This window comes from Tenrec ecaudatus, chromosome 18 (genome assembly GCF_050624435.1).
Source record: "Tenrec ecaudatus isolate mTenEca1 chromosome 18, mTenEca1.hap1, whole genome shotgun sequence".
In the NCBI taxonomy this organism is placed as follows: Eukaryota; Metazoa; Chordata; class Mammalia; order Afrosoricida; family Tenrecidae; genus Tenrec; species Tenrec ecaudatus.
Genome location: NC_134547.1, coordinates 38263047 through 38279677, shown reverse-complemented (window position 1 = coordinate 38279677; position 16631 = coordinate 38263047).

Here is a 16631-nt window from a genome sequence, read left to right as displayed (position 1 = left end):
ATTCAACCAACAAAAAATTGGTAGCCAAGAATATTACCAATGAAATACTCAGGTACTCCTATTAAGTTTACAGCAAATGTAAATATTTCACCCTGTCCTATAAAGTACAGTGTCCCTTTAAACCGAGCTGATTCCAGGAACCCAAGTGGAAGGTGAATTATGAGAGTGACGAGTGCAACGAATGTATAAGGATGCTTTGCTCAATTGATGTATGTACAGATTGTGATAAGAGCCTTATGAGTCCCAATAAAAAGATTTTTTTAAAAAGTACAGTGTCAATTATCCATCCATCATTTATCCATCCATCCATTCATATAACAGAACAGAGCCTTACCTAGTCCTACATTACCCCATGATCATGGGCAGGCTTGAGCCATCCCTGTGGCTCTTATGCCAATGTACTCTGGACGATCCCTCTACTTCATTGAAGTGACTCCCCCACTCTGGCTGACCCTCTACCTCACCAGAGTTCTAGCAACTGATCTCCCCACTTATGTGTTCAAAGCAAGAGAGTTGGATAATGTTTTGTTGTAATTTATACAATTTCCATGAACTAATATAAACAAAAAGTCTTTTCTTTCTAGTCACTTTATGACACATTGATAGACAGATGGTGGTTTATATACATGGAATCCATGAGATAAACTTCTATATATGATATAAATGAGGGAAAAAGAGATACCATATGTGGGAGTTACATAATTTCATGTCAACTTGAAGACATATAAAAGTGTATGGATGGTCTTTCACATGTGGTCTTTCACATGTGGTATACACAGCCCCTTTCACTCCTAAGAGACGTCTTCCAGGGAGCCCCAGGTTGAGGCTGATCCTCTGTGATACATGCCATTAGATATGGACAGAGCAAGCTTTCCGTCCAAGCTCACTGCTACAACCTTCTCCTTTAGCAATTATTATGTAAGGCTATCCTGACTTTGTCGTGTAGCCTTTCTCACACTGGATTCATTAATTGATTATAATTATTTTTTTAATGTTTGCTTTTCTTTATGTTTAAAAACAGCTCTATGAAGACAACGCTCTAAATTCTTAAGAATGGCTCTCAGCCTCTAACTTTGCATCCTGCCAGAGTGATTCGGTGCTTATTACGTGGTGTTTTTGAATAATGGCATTACCCATATTCATTAAGCAAAACCTAGGGGCAGTTTTTCTCACAGCCAAACAAAGGTGGCCCTACACTTGAGGGTTCACAGGGGCTATACCATGGGCTCAAATGTAAAAACAATTGTGAAGATAGTGCAGGACTGGACAGTGGTTCTTTCTGTTTTATAACAGGTCAATATGAGTTGTAAGTAACTCAGTGGCACCTAACAACAAATTGGGCTAAGGGGTTCTGGTGGTGTAATGGGTAAGTGTTTTACTAACTGAACGTTTGGTGACTTGAACCCACTTAGTGGCTCCATGAGAGAAAAGACCTGGAAATTGTCTCTTATGATTTAGCTTAGAAAAATCCATTTTCAGTTCTATTCTGTCCCATGGAGTCATTATGAGTTAAAAATCCACAGCACACAAAAATGACAGACTGGGAAATTCATTTTTTATACTGACTTGAGTTTTAAAAAATTATTTTCATGTACTATCTCTCTTTTGAAAAATAAAACACTTTGAAAAAATAAGGGAAGGAGACAGGGAGAGAAGGGGAGAAAACACACATTTTGGTAGAGGGGGCAACTTATTAACCTACAATTATTAAACATGGTGGTAAATGCAGTGATAGGCATCTTCATGAAGTTCTTGGGTCCTACTGAGGTAATGGGCATCTGGCCTGGGTGGAAGAGTCAGAACAAACTTATTGGGGAGCGGAGGTGATACCTGGATTTACTATTAAATGGACATCTGTTGTCAACCTCATCATTTAGCTGTAAAAAAAATTGATAAGTCCTGTAGAGAGATTTCCTAGATTTATCCTGACCTCTTGGGAGGGTTAAAGGCCAGTTGCTCGCAACAGAATTTACATAGCTCCCCATATTACCCAAGGGTGGTTAATTATCGAGGAAAAGATACAGGCCAGAGTAATGACACCATCCCCAAATCAGGGCAGTTAAATTGTGTATTTGCAAGAATTATCTGTTAAATAGCATCACAGTCTTCCTGCCTATTCCTAGTCTCCAGCAACGTGCAAAGCTGGTTGAGGTCTCCCTGGCTTTTATTCTTTGCATTTGTCTTTAAAATTCTTCATTTCCATCTGGTGAGATGACATTTCTAAATCCTAACTTCATAAAGAACCACCCCAGTTCCCCCCAGCCCCCATTCTTGAGCAAGCTCTCAGAATGAGTGTTCTTTAGAAAGAGACAAGGTCCTTGCTGACATCTCTTTTTAGAGAGCTCCATCAAAATCCTGCACTTTCTCAGTGTCCTTTCCTTGTCCACTGGTAACCAAGGCAACAAGATACTATGGTAACACAAGAAGAGGAAGAGAGGCATTACAAAGCCCATTTTCAAAGTGCCTCTTTTCACCTTGATTCAAGGTGGCTACGGAAACAGAGAGATTTTCTGTTGTGGTAGGGGCTCTATTCTCAGGTTCCTAGTAGAAATGGACCAGAACTGCCATGGAAGTGACTTAACGCATGACACTGAGTTTCTAATTTCATGCCCTGAAGATGAGAGCCAGGGCATCCCCAAAATATATCCTTTTCTGGATCCAAGATCCAGTCAAATTTAGGATCTATAATGCCCCAAATGCCTAGATGTGAAGAAAGGGATCAGGATCATGTATAAGCAACACCCTTAACACAATAAAGTATGGTCTAGAACAAAGTGCACTCTTTGGCCCTGTTGTTTCCACTGAATCACCTCTGAGTCATAGCAACCCTATTGTGGTAGTTACAAAATCTCATGTCAAATTGAGGATATTAAGGGTGAAGGGGTGGAGTCTAGCCTGTCAATCAGGTCACAGTCTGATGATGCTTCCTTGTGGCCCTGGCCTTCTCATGAGGATTCTCGGAAATTCCACTCCCTCTCTGCCTTCTTCCTGAGGACAAGTCATGTGGAGTTATGCTGAGACCTAAGGAGCCATGTGGCAGAGACCTACGGAAACAGCCCTGTGATGCTTCCACTGCCATTGGATCCACAAGACTTTTCACCCACCAGTCTGTGATCTTCCTGCATTTGTGCTGGGTGAGTCTGAAGAGGCATTTATAGACTAGTATTGGGTGTATGGGCTAATATTGGACTTTTGGACTTTATCTAGACTGGGCTAGGATGTTTTCTCAATATGCAATTTCTCTATGATATAAGGCTCTCTCTTTTTGTTTCTCTAGTCAACTCAGTCTAACACATTATGCTACTTTGGAAGTAGGGTACTAGAGAATCAAATCATAAGGACGGAGAGTGGATGCTTTTTGACCTCTGCCTCATTGTAGTTTTCCTTCTTTCACTAGCCGGAGATCAGATAGGCCCACACTGTTTGCTCATTTGGTTTTTGGAAAGGACATGGATAGTGAAGATTTGAATTCCTAGACGTTGTCTTTGGTTAATCCTGTCTGAAATGGTGAGAATGAATGTGATGAGTGTATATTTAGAGTTTTGGGACAAAATGGTCCCTTGAACTTCCCTGAGACAATGTTGCTTTGTCAAAATGGCGGACAGAAGGCCCCACCCTGGCTTGATGCAGTCAGAGGCCTGACGCCATATTTCATATCACTTGGATAGTTTAGATAAGGATTAAGATAAGACAAGGATTAAACTGGAATGTTTTTAGAATTGAATTTACAATCTGACTGTACTAAGATGATACTGATTTAAGTATGAAAAGAGAGAATTTATAAGCTCACTGTCTTCAGCCATTACTTTGGATCTTTAAATGGGTGTAGGACAACCCTGCAAAGATTTGAAAAGATAAGCCCCACCCAGTGTTTTGTGTGCTCAGGGCACTTGTAATCAAAGAAGACACTTGCTGAGGGAGCTGTTGACAGACTAAAGGGGGGAAAAATATCCCTTTGGCTTTTTGAATTTTGAACTAATGGTTTGCGCCTGAAGCTGGAAAAACCTGGAGCCATGAAGGAACTCTCCTTTCTAGGACTAAACAAAAAAAGGAAGCCTGCAGATAGCCTGAAATGCTTGCTAGGTGACCACCTGGATCCACTTGTTGAGTGTAAGTGGGAGAAATGTAGCTAGGGAGACAGACTGAGTCTAGTCACTGACATCTGTTGTCATGTTTCACAAGGACTAGAAGAGGAGAGTGGGTTAGCTTGTCCTACATTCCTGACCTAGTCCAAGGGGGATAGTGTTATTGAGAATTTGTATTGGGACCCATGGTTGAAAGGCGAGGCAGCCAATAGACACCCTGGTGAGGCTAAGTGAGGCAGACCACATTCAGTTTAACAGGACCTGACAAAATGAAGAGAAGATTTTTGAGCCTGTGAATTTGTGTATATTGCTGCTGACTTTATGGAAGACCTATCCTGATTTGACTTTGTTTATGAATGCAGACCCACTAGGTTCCAACTGGAATGAAGATTCTTCACATCAAAGAACATGCTTGTCTTCTCAGAGCACTGGGTTGGTATAAGTGGGCAGTATATAAATTGGATACCCAAAATTGGAGGTATAAAGGCATGAAGTATCTGGCTTACAACTCTTCATGGATTAGGGAAGATGTTTATAGAATTATAGGATTATGGTGTAGGTGTTCATATAACTGTAATCATTAGGCATAGAATATGTTTTGTTCACTTATAGGATATTATGTTTAAATTAGGCTAGCACATTTTGAATTTTTTGTATTTTAGTGTTATCCTGTTAGGCACAAATTTGATTTTATTATTGTTTTGTTTTAAAATTATGTATGGCAAAAATTATCTATGGCTAAAGAGTTGTGCGAAAGTGTCAAGTTGTCAAGGGGTGGTCTGTGGTAGTTACATAATCTTGTGTCAAATTGCCTAACATATCCATGAACAACAGAATAAAACATTACGTGATCCTAATCCAGTTTCATGATCACTGGTATGTTTGAGTCCATTACTGTGGCCACTGTATATTTTGAGACCCTTCTAAACGAGGAGTCTTGCCTTCCAGAACTGTATCAATATTGTTTGATATATTTAGCAGTGCTGAATTTGTCTCTTGGTTTCACACTTTCTTTAAACCTCCTGTCTCCTTGTTCAGTCGCCTCCGACACTCTCAAACTCTCCTTCAATGACATTTCCTTTGGTATGTCATCCATCTAAGTGGATACACATCTCTCTAACTCATACCCAAATAATTCTGTGATCTTGATTTACACCAGGCCAAAACAGCAGGTTTATAATCCTTAAAGGACTTAAATTGTGGTCCTTATCAAAGTTCTTTGAGTTTGGGGAACAACAACAACAACAAAAAATCTAAAGAGGCAAGATCAGGGTTGTATGGTGAATGAAATAAGGTTTTCCAATGAAATTTTCTTAGGACAGCCCTGGCTACCTTATAGGAATGAGCAAGTTTATTGGCATAATGGTAAAAAAATAAAATTCCATGTCTTAACTTTTATGGCCTTTTTCTCACCAATGCACTTTTCAATTTTTAAAAAAGTCTTTCATAATAAATACTTGAGATTGTCCTGTGCAATTTGTGGAAACATATCAAGATTTCACCTTTGGAATTCCAAAATCCTGCCATCAAAACTTTCTGAGCTGACCTCTCTAACTTGTCTGTAACTGGTCCATCAGATTCCCTAGTAGTCACTCTTTTGATTAGACTTAAGGAGTCTAAGAAAAGTTTATTTCTGAAGGCATTTGCCTGCAGTCATTTACTGATAACAGAGACATGCAGACACCTAGATATCTATAAGTGGGATAAGCAATTCAGACATGAAAAGAATGGGACTGATGGTTCTGGAGGATTCAGGAAAAGGGGAGGTAGGACAAAGGAAAGGGGTGGGGGGAACCAACCCAGGGACAGGGAACAACAAGTGAACTAAAATCAGTGGAGAAACAGACATATGATAGCTAGTGGGGCTTAATCAAAGGCAATGTATCAGGGAGGAATTACTAAACCCAGGGGTACAAGCAACAGAAAAGTGAGGAAAGGGTGACAGAGGATCGATGTACAATATGAAAATTAAAATCTATAACTTATTGAGGGTTCATGAGGGAGGGAGGGAGGGAGGGAGTGTGTGGAAGGGAGGGAGGGGAAAATGAGGAGCTGATATCAAGGGCTCAAGTAGAAAGAAAATGCTTTGAAAATGATGATGGCAGCATATATACAATGTGCCTGACACAATATGCCTGACACAATGAATGAATGTATGGATTGTGATAAGAGATTTAAGAGCCCCCAATAAATTTAATTAAAAAGAACAAAATAAAAGACCAGGGACATGTTTAAACACATTTTGTTTAGAATAAATCTATTCAGGTTTGCAATGAAACCCTATTACCAAATTTTTTTTATTTACCCTCTTCATCTAAAATTTTTATCTCTGATCCCATTTTTCTACTTTCCTCCCTCCCTCCTTCCTCTCCTCTCCCTTCCTCATCCTTGCCTGCAATTTAACTGTCACTTTGGGGTTGGAGAGATTTATCCAGAAAATTCTCCATGTTCTGGTGTCAGGCTGATGCATACCAAGACCATATACAGCTCCCTTCCATTTAGAGTCTGCAAACATTCCTCCCCATGGCCTCACTGTGAATGGACAATAGTGTTTGGTCAGCAGGATCTTGGGGAAAGACAAGCAAAATCTTTCAGAGGACCTTACAAGAGGTAAAAGTATCACAACTGGTGATAAGTATGATGACATCATAAACAACCCTGATACTAGTCCAATGGTGAAAACTACCTCATAGTCTTTGGTTTCTGCAATCTTCTTTTACGTCCTTGAGAATCCTCAGTAGTGTGTGTGTGTGTGTGTGTGTGTGTGTGTGTGTGTGCATTTTGTATGTTTGCTTCTGTTTTTTCCCATTAACTATGTCTCAACTATTCTAATTTTCAGCAATGATGCCTTTCGAACAGTGATCGCCAACCTAGTTTAATCACAGTCCTCTATCAGTTAAAACATTTTTAATATAGACTCTCCACTAGAATAAGTATATGTGTTTATAAATTACATGCATGTACTAATGTATGACTATTTTGTTCATGAAAAATAAACAAAATAGGGATTATAAAGAGAACTATTATATAGCTTATAATATTTTCTTTCATAGCTCTAATGAATTGTTTATTTCACCCCATTGTTTACTTTGATCCTCTAAATAACCAAAGACTTAACTTTGTCTCTCAAGTCAATGGCTTTGGTTTTCCCAAGGACCCCTGGAATCAGACTTTGGGGTCTTCCGGGTACTGGAGAATTGGCAAGCCTGAATATTTTGACATAAATATTTTTGTCAGGTTTTAAATAGCAAAGAACATTTCCTGGGTGATACAAATAATTAACACATTTGTTTGCTAACTTTCAGGTTGAAATGACACCCAGAGGCACCTTGAAAGAAGGCCTGGCAGTCTACTTGCAAAAAAACCCTAGCCATTGAAACATCTGTGGCGCATGGTACTACTCTAAACCATATGATCATGAGTTGGACTCTACTGGCATCAACAACTGGTTAAACCTTGGCTGGGTTAGAGTGAGGTGTGGGCATGGAGTTTCTTCAGGTGTTTGCAGGGAATGTTAGCTCCAGAGATGTAGGAAACAACCTCTTTTCCATGACCTTAAGAAGCAGGTGAGACAGCTTCTGTTTGAGGGCTGAGACCACCAGAGAATAGATTCACTCCTCAGCATAGGGCTGTAGTCAGTCGTTAATTCTGAATTAGTCCCCATTCACTAAAAGAGTTTTATGCTCAGGCTCCCGCAGTGCTTTTAGCTGCCATTTTAGAAGAGACTCAGAAAAACTCGAGGTTTCTGGTTTGCTACGGCAACATATCAAGGCTGCTCCTAGAATAACAAGGAAGCCCCCTCCTAATTTATGAAGGGAAGGGAGCCGAGTCATGGTGTGCGTTCCTCAAACAAGAATTGAACATTTGTCACTTCACTATTTAATTATGACCCAAGAGGTTTGCTACTATTGCACATTCTGTCTGCAGGACCTGTTTAATTTTGGTATTAGACACTCTCACCATATAATTATCAAATAACAAGTGTTAAACCTCAATAAATACATTTTTAATAATAAGCTTCTTAAATGCACAGATCACATCTTCCTGTTCATGCTCTAAGAAAAAAAAACATTTTAATTATCTATTGACACATATTGCACATGAAACAACCATCTTTTTCAAAGATAAATGGCTTTTTATGAGAGTTGGGTTAATTAAAAGCCAGTGGAGTATTACAAATATATTTACTGGAGAATAGTCACTCTAGGAGAGGCTAGTTCTTACACAGTTGTCACAATTCTGTGAATGTATTGTTTAATAAGCACTTGGCACTTTATTATACTGAGATGGTGAGAGCTTAAATACAAACTGAGTGCACATTCCAGTTATCTCTTCTAAATGCCTCCTCCTCGCTCACATAGATTTTCTAAGTTCAGTCAGCAAACACCAAGGCAGGAGCTTATGATCTGGGTAAGTGGTGACCAGAAGTTTCACACCGCCATGAGCCAGTCATAAGCCAATGCATTATAAGCCAGAGTCTCTTCTGATCCTACTTGTCAGCAAAGGAAATTCAGAGTCAATTCCAGTAGTCAATCTCCTTGTCATGTCCTTCAAGTACACTGAATACCAAATCCTGCCTACTTTTCCAGCCTCCGTGTTCTCCACCCAATTCACCTTTAACTGTAAAAGCCAGTGTGCTCCTCTGTCCCCTGGCCTACAAAATGGTGGCAATGTCCACCAGCTCTGTCTCCTGGCCTACAAAATGGTGGCAATGTCCCAGAGAGTAACTGCTCTGTGGGGCTGGACCCAGGAGGAGACTAGACAAAATCCCCAGCTGACCTATGATGATCACATATCATGAACAGGAACTAATAATCTCTTATTCTATTAAATAATTGAGATTTGGGAAGTGTTTGTTATCTCAGCATCACTTAGTTGATCCTGACTCACACTCTATCCATAGGCAACCTCAGAGCCTGACATTGAGTAGCTGCTGTATGAAGGCATGAGGGACAAATGAATGAATTAACTAGTCAATAGAACTTTCCTTTATTCCCCAATGGAATTCTATTGGCTCCTGGGAGAATTGCCCTTAAGGTCTCTGAGGGACTTTAAGAACCTATCGCTGGGTGGGATGAGCAAGCTTGAGTCTAGGGTTCTACTCAGTGCCCACTGCAGTGCATTGTCCATCCCCCTGAGATGTGTTTACTAATTAAGCAACCTAATTTTTGTGTTCTGTGAAGGGTTTGAGAAGAGAGTCACAGTATGCTGTAAACCACTGAAATACACTGATATGCATTTGTATGTGTTTGGTGTGTGCATGTGTTAGTATTCCTAAAACGTATTAATATAAGACCTGATGATAGTATTCCAATTTTCCTTTTATATATCAGGCTTCATTCTTATTTTCAATTTTTGTGATTTGAGTAGTTCGCACTGCTCACGCCCCCCATGAACTTTGGGGGTACTGTGGGATAAGCATGGAGCTGCTAGTTGTCAAGTTGGTGGTTTGACCCGGTGGTCGTGGATTTGGTTGAGAATGGGACCTACACCCCGGTGCTAGCAGAAAATGTGTAACTTACCAAGATTGCAAAGCAAGACAATGACAGAAACTAACCAAAGCTCCCAGCCTCGGACCTAATTAACTTAACTGCTGCTAGGTTTGGGGAATGCAGTGGTGAGAACACTAACCGGAGAACTGGCCTAAGAGAGCCGAGTTCAATTCACTGCTTGTTTCAGCATGATACTGTCCTCCTCTCTCCCCCCAGAAATCATCAGTAACCACTTCCTGTCTAATCAACTCAGCCTCACAGAAACCCGATGGGGCAGAGTAGAACTCTTCTCTATAGGGGTTTTTCCTGGCAGGGTTTTTGAAAATACATTGCCAGGCCTTTCTTTGAGATACCCATGGGTAGACCTCCAACCTCTTCTCCAAAGGCCTCTCTGACCACTTAGATTCTCACTAAATCCCACCTCTCCCACGCCGACACAAACACACTTTTTAAACAATTCCATCTTTGAAAGTCTCCACCAGATGTGCAGGCTTCGGCTGAACAAGCCACCCCAGGGAGTGCCCACCAGGGAGGAAGACCTCCGGATTAAAAGAGGAGGAATTGAGGGGTACCATGCAGCAGTGTTCTCTCATGATGCCCCTCAAATCTCGCAGAGCTTGGAACTGCTTGACTCCGGAGGCCCTGGGAACCAGACAAGGCTTTTCACCTGGGAACTAGACAAGGAGGATGCCTCCAGCCTTTCTCCTGTGACCAAGTCTTAGCATCTGGTTTTCAAATTCCGGGAAGGGGAAACAGAAAGTCCTGACAGTGACGGGGCTGGCTTAGAGTCGAAGCCACACTCAGTTGGGAGCGAAGTCAGCGGTAGCCACAGGAAGAAGCAACGGGCTTCTGAGTGCATATCCCCTGGCAACCACACGTATCTGCAGGTGGAGTCAATATTGCCGCACTCTCAGGGCTGGGGCTTCCTGAAGCTTGCAAAAGAAATCTATATTGTTCCCACGAGCTGCCTTTCTCCAGATAGCACATGTTCCATTTCTGTCTGCGGGTAACTTACATGGGTCTGAAACTAGGCCCCAAAGTAGGTAAAGTTCAGCCCCAAGAAAGGTACCCTAAAGGGAAATACGATGTTTTACCTGCATTCTGCTGCTCAAATCCACTCTGCATTCACAATGACTGCATTGAGATTTTTAAAAATTAATTTTTGGTGAACATTTACACAAGTTAGGTTATGATATGACATCTTTCCCGCAAAGTATTCAGTTACATTTATCACAATGTGTCAGCAGGGTTTTAAATTACGTCTCTTTGTTCCATTTCCAGAATTCTAGCTTCCCTGCTCTTTACATTTTCATCTTTGCTTTTGAGTAATTATTGATCTTCTGCCTCCTATTGATAGTTCTTAAGGAATGCACTGATGTTGTGGGATCTTTTGCCCCAATTATCACTTTGCTGTTTCACGAACAGGGGATCTTGGGGAATATACTTGATGCTAGGTTTAAAGAAGATCTCAGGGTTATAGTCTCAGAGTACTCTGTTTATACGGCCTCAGTTTGTTGGACTTTATTTGTTTATTTCTAAATATTTGTGTTCTGTTCCACATTTCCTCCATTTTATCTAGCATCATCTATTATGAGCACGATCAGTTGTCCAAATTGAAATTCGACATTTCTTTAGTCTTCCCACTTTCCAAACCAGCCTAATAATAGTATCTAACATTTATAGAAGGCGCATACAGAGAAAATATTCCCAAAAAACAAAGAAAGAAAGAAAACGTCAGTGTTCAACCTTCTCAGGAGATAATATATGATAAAAAGCCAGTGGTATTGAAGGAAGAAGTGCAAGCTACACTAAGGACATGTGACAAACAATGCTTCAGGAATTGGCAAAATATCAATTGAGATGTTTCAACAAACATACAATGCTGAAGCCTCTCACTGATTTATGCAATGAAATCTGGAAGACAGCTACCTGCCCAACCAATTGGGAGAACTCTAGATTTGTTCCCATTCCAAAGAAAAATGATCCAGTAGAATAGAGAAAGTATTAAAACTTACCATTAATATCACATGCAAATAAAATTTGGCTACAGATAATACAAAGATGGTTGCAGCTGTACATCAAAAGGGAAATGCCAAAAACTGTAAGTTGGATTCAGAAGAGAATGTGGAATGTGAGACCTCCTTGCTAATGTTTCTTAGCAATCTTAGATGAAAGCAGAGCATAACTCAAAGAGGTTTATCATGTTTTCTCAACTATGCAAAGGCATTCAATTGTGTGCTTAATAAAAAATGATGGATAACATCACCAAAAATGGGAATTTCAGCACACTTGCTTATGCTCATGTGGAACCTAGCCATAGACCAAAAGGCAGCAATTCAAGCAGAATGCAGGGATACTGCATGGTTTAAAATCAGGAAAGATGCGCATCAGGGTTTTATCCTCTCATCATACTTACTTAATCTGGACGTGCAGCAAGTAATCTGAGAAGCTGGACAGTATGAAGAAGAACACAACACCAGGATTGGAGGAAGATTCATTGACAGACAGTCATATACAGCTGATATAAGCTTACTTGTTGAAAATGAAGACAAATTAAGTACCTATTATTGAAGGTCAAAGACTGCAGCTTTCAGAACTACAAGTGAACACCAAGAAACCAAACTATGAACTAATGAACCAAGAAGCAACCTGTCTTAAAAGATGTGCAGCCGGACGTACAGATCTTTGGCAGGGAAGATTGTGATGCTTGATCTTGATCTTGGTGCTTGGGTTATATTACCAGGCCCGGTCCTAGGAGATGGACAGCATGCTTAGTAAAGTAATCAAAAAGAACAAACCTCTCAACAAGATGGATTCGAGCTAGTGGCTGCAAAAATGAGGTGAGGCACAGCAATGATGGTGAGGATGGCACAGGACCAGGCTGGGTTTCATGCCGTTGTACATAGGGTTTCTCTGAGTCTGAACTAAATGCACCGAATGACAATCATAACAATAATGTTTATTGATCTCTTACCGTGTACCCAGAGTGTTTAGAAAAGACTTTACAAGTATTAACTGACTTAATTCTCAGAAAATCGAACTTTATGAAGTAGATAACTATGAGAATGTGCACTTTCGGCTGAGAAATTTTAAGGTCAGAATAATTAAATGACATATAAAATTACACAGCGTGTCAGTGGTGGAATCAGGCAGACTAGTCCATGTTACATTGCCTCTCACTTCACAACTGAAGACTTCTTCTTATGGTTCCCATGGTTAAGGGCAAGGGCTTTGGAACCAGAGTAGTCAAGCTCAAAATTCTGGTTATAACGCTTTCCAGTCTAGGTCTGAAATCTCGGGCAAACTATCCAGTCTCTCTGACCCCTGTTATCCTCATTTGACATGTGGGTACAGTGACAATGAGTGAGTGAATGATGAATACATAAAACATTGCCACGGGGTCCATTCTAACGCATGGTGACTCTGTGTATTCCAGAGCAGAATTTTCCCACAGGATTTTCTTTACTGGAATCTTCCCTTACCCGCTTCAATCCTATGTCAGAGTTTTATTTAACTCACTAATGAATAAACTGGAAGAAAGATGAAACTTAGTCAAAAGAGTACTTGAGAGTCAGAGACTTAGTCCGTTGGGAAAGCACTAAAATAAGTTTGCTAAGTTGGAGATAACTTATAGGACATTAATCTGTCTACACTATGCTCTTGTCACAAATCCTTTGCATCTTTGCTACACAACAGTCTACATGTTAGCACATAACTTCCAAGTGTGAGCCTCAATCAATAGAAAATTCTACACCAAAAGTACGTTCCCCAGAGATTGAGATCCCTATTAAGGGAGTCATTAAACACTGTGCCAGAATGATATTCAAAGGATATGCAGTCATCCTTTTGATTTCTTCTAAAGTTATCTTTTTTTTTTTTCACAACACAGGGAATGTTCTTCCTCAATCAGACTCCTGACCAATACTGAACACCCTGAGACTTATAGCCTGTTGATCCATTAGCTTGTGAGCCTCATTCAACTCACAGGACCTTGCAGTTGGCAGAACTTGGAGCTGGCTACATGGTTTTGTTCAAGTGAGGTCTATGGAATCCCGGGGTGTGGTTGGACCTTGATCCAGAGCACCCCTTTCTAATGGCGTTTTGAGCATAACAGATTGCAGTACGGGTCACAGAGCACTTTCCCAAGGCTTGTCTTATTTGAGCTTCCTCAGAAACTGGAAGTGGTTAAGTACTCGGCAATATATCTATTCCTGTTATTAGATTCTATTGAGTTGGTTCTGACCACAGTGATCCTATGTTCAACAGAGTGAGCCTCTGCCCTGCAATATGTACCATCTTCACGGTCATTGTAAATCCGAACCCACTGTCATAGCCACCATGGCAACATTCCTTTTCTGTTGGTGTTGCCGATCCTCTACTTTGCAAAGCATGGCTCTTCTCCACTAGCTCGTCCCTCCTGACAACACATCCAAGGTGAGATGAAGAAAAGCCCACCAAGAAAAAACTGAATGGAATGAGTACAGCACTCCTCTCATTTCCTCCCTGTGTTTTATTTCCATCGGTCCTCCTTCCTATCCTGTCCTTTCTTGCCTTCTGAGTTTTATCTTTAAGCAAAAGTAGCCTATTAGATCATGCTCAGTTGAAGGAGTTCATATCTCCTTGGGAGTTCATATATCCTTGCTATTACTGTTTACTCTGCAGACCTGTTTACTCTGCAGTCTATTACTGTTTATTCTGCAATCTATTGTTTGATGGAAGGTCAAGTCCCAGGGGTGAATTCAGTACCAGGCCTAGAGAATGATGAGGACCATAGTCTTGGAGGTTCTGCCAGTCTCAGTCCCACGAGTAGGCTAGCTCAATTTTTAAGGCTAGCTCAATTTTTATGATTTTGAATTTCCCCCCGCATTTTTCTTCCATTCTTTCTAGGACTCTATTGGGATTCTTCTTAGAGTGGTCAGCAGTCGTGGCCAGGCACCATCGCATGTTTCTGGTCTTCAAGTTGTGAAGGCTGGGAGCATAGGGTTCATTAGTCATTTGGATCAATTTTTTCCATGGATCTTTCATTTTCTTCACTCTACTTGGAATGGGGAAGGGCCAGTGGTTGTACCTTAGATGGTTACTCACAAGCTTTTAAGACCCCGGACACTATTCACCAAAGTAAGGTGCATAATGTTATCTTTGTAAATTATGCCAACTAACTTGATTTCCCTAGCAACTGTAGTCCTAATCTGCCACGCCCTTTAATCCATTCCCTCAAAACACACCTTTGAATCTAATCCTTAGAGAGGCAGAACACTAGGTCTTTCTTTCTTGACATCATTGGGTGAGTTTGAACCACCTATCTATAGTTCATGCCCAGCCCTGTGCCAGCCCCATGATTAAGTGTAGATAGCATCAAGGTGATCTACAGGCTTTCCCTGGCGGCTTTTCTAAAGTAGACAACCTTGCCTTCTTCCTAGCCCATCTTTGTCTGGAAACTCCGATGAAACCTACTCAGCATCATTCACTACCATCCAGGAAAGTCTTATTTATAGCTAGAGAGCAGGACAAAGGAAAACTGTCCCATTCTGCAGCTTTTAGTTTTTCATGGTTGCAGAAAGCTTCATTTTTCTCCCGAGGAGCTGCAAGTGGATTTGAACCACTAGCATTGTGGTTAGAAGCCTCATAGTTAACATGCGATGCCACCAGGGCTCCATTAAACATTACTGTAACACTCAAACCTTCACTAACAGATGTGTAGTGGCTGAACATGAAGTTTATGGGCTGGAAATAAAACCTGGGTCTTCTGCATGTAAGGCAAGATTTCTACAACTGAATCATCACCAATTCCCTTTCCATTTTTAGTGTCGTTGTTTGGCGAAACACTGCCCAGTCTTTAACCATCCTCACAGTTGTTCCGATGTCTAATCCCAGGGTGGCAGCCTTTATGTCAATTCATCACCTTGAGCGCCTTTCTCTTTTTCACTGTCCCTGTACTTTATCCATCATGATGTTCTTCTTAGGGGACTGGTCTCTTCTGACAATATGTCCAAAGTACATGCGATGAAGTCTTGCATTCCTTGACTCTAAGAAGCATTCTGGTTGTTCTTCTTCCAAAACAGATCAGTTTGTCTTTTTAGCAGTCCATGGTACTTTCAATATTCCTCTCCAGCACCGCAATTCAAACACCAATGATTCTTCTTCCCTTTTCCTTATTCAATGTTCAACTTTCACATGCATTTCAGGCAATTGAAAATACCAAGGCTTCAGGGGCTCAAGTGGGAAGAGAGTGCTTTGCAAATGATGATGATGGTAAATGTGCAAATGTGCTTGACACATTGGGGGAATGTATGGATTGTGATAAGAGATGTCAGAGCCTCCAATAAAAGTATTTAAGAAAGAAAGAAACACAGTGGAAAACAACAACAACCAAGGCTTGGGTCAAATGAACTTTAGTCCTCAAAGTAACATCCTTGCTTTTCAATACTCTGAAGAGGCCGTGGGCAACAACACACTTTTAGATGGCTTCACTGCTGCTTCTGTGAGCATTTATTGTTGATCCAAGCAAGATGAAATCTGTGATAACTTAAACCTTTCTCTCATTTATCATGACATTAACTATTGGTCCACTAGTGAGAATTTTGGCCCTCTACATTGAGTTGTAATCCACACCGAAGGCTGTAATTCTTGACTTTTATCAACAAATGCTTCAAGTTCTCCTCACTTTCCTCAATTAAGGTTGTGTCATCTACATATTGAAGGTTGTTAATAAGTCCTCCTCCAATCTTGATACCATATTCTTCTTCATATGCTCCAGCTTCTCTGATATTTTCTCTGCATACAGACTGAATAATTATGGTGAGATGATACAACAGCCTCTTGATCCATGTACAAGTTCTGCTTGAGTACAATAAAGTGTTCTGGAATTCCCATTCTGAAAGTGATCCATATTTTGCTGTGATCTACACAGTAAGATACTTTGGTATAGTCAATAAAACACAAGTAAACATCTTTCTGGTGTTCTCAGCTTTCAGCCAAGATCTATCTGACATCATCAATGTTATCCCTTGTTCCACGTCCTCTTCTGAATCCTGCCTGAACCTCTGGCAGCTCC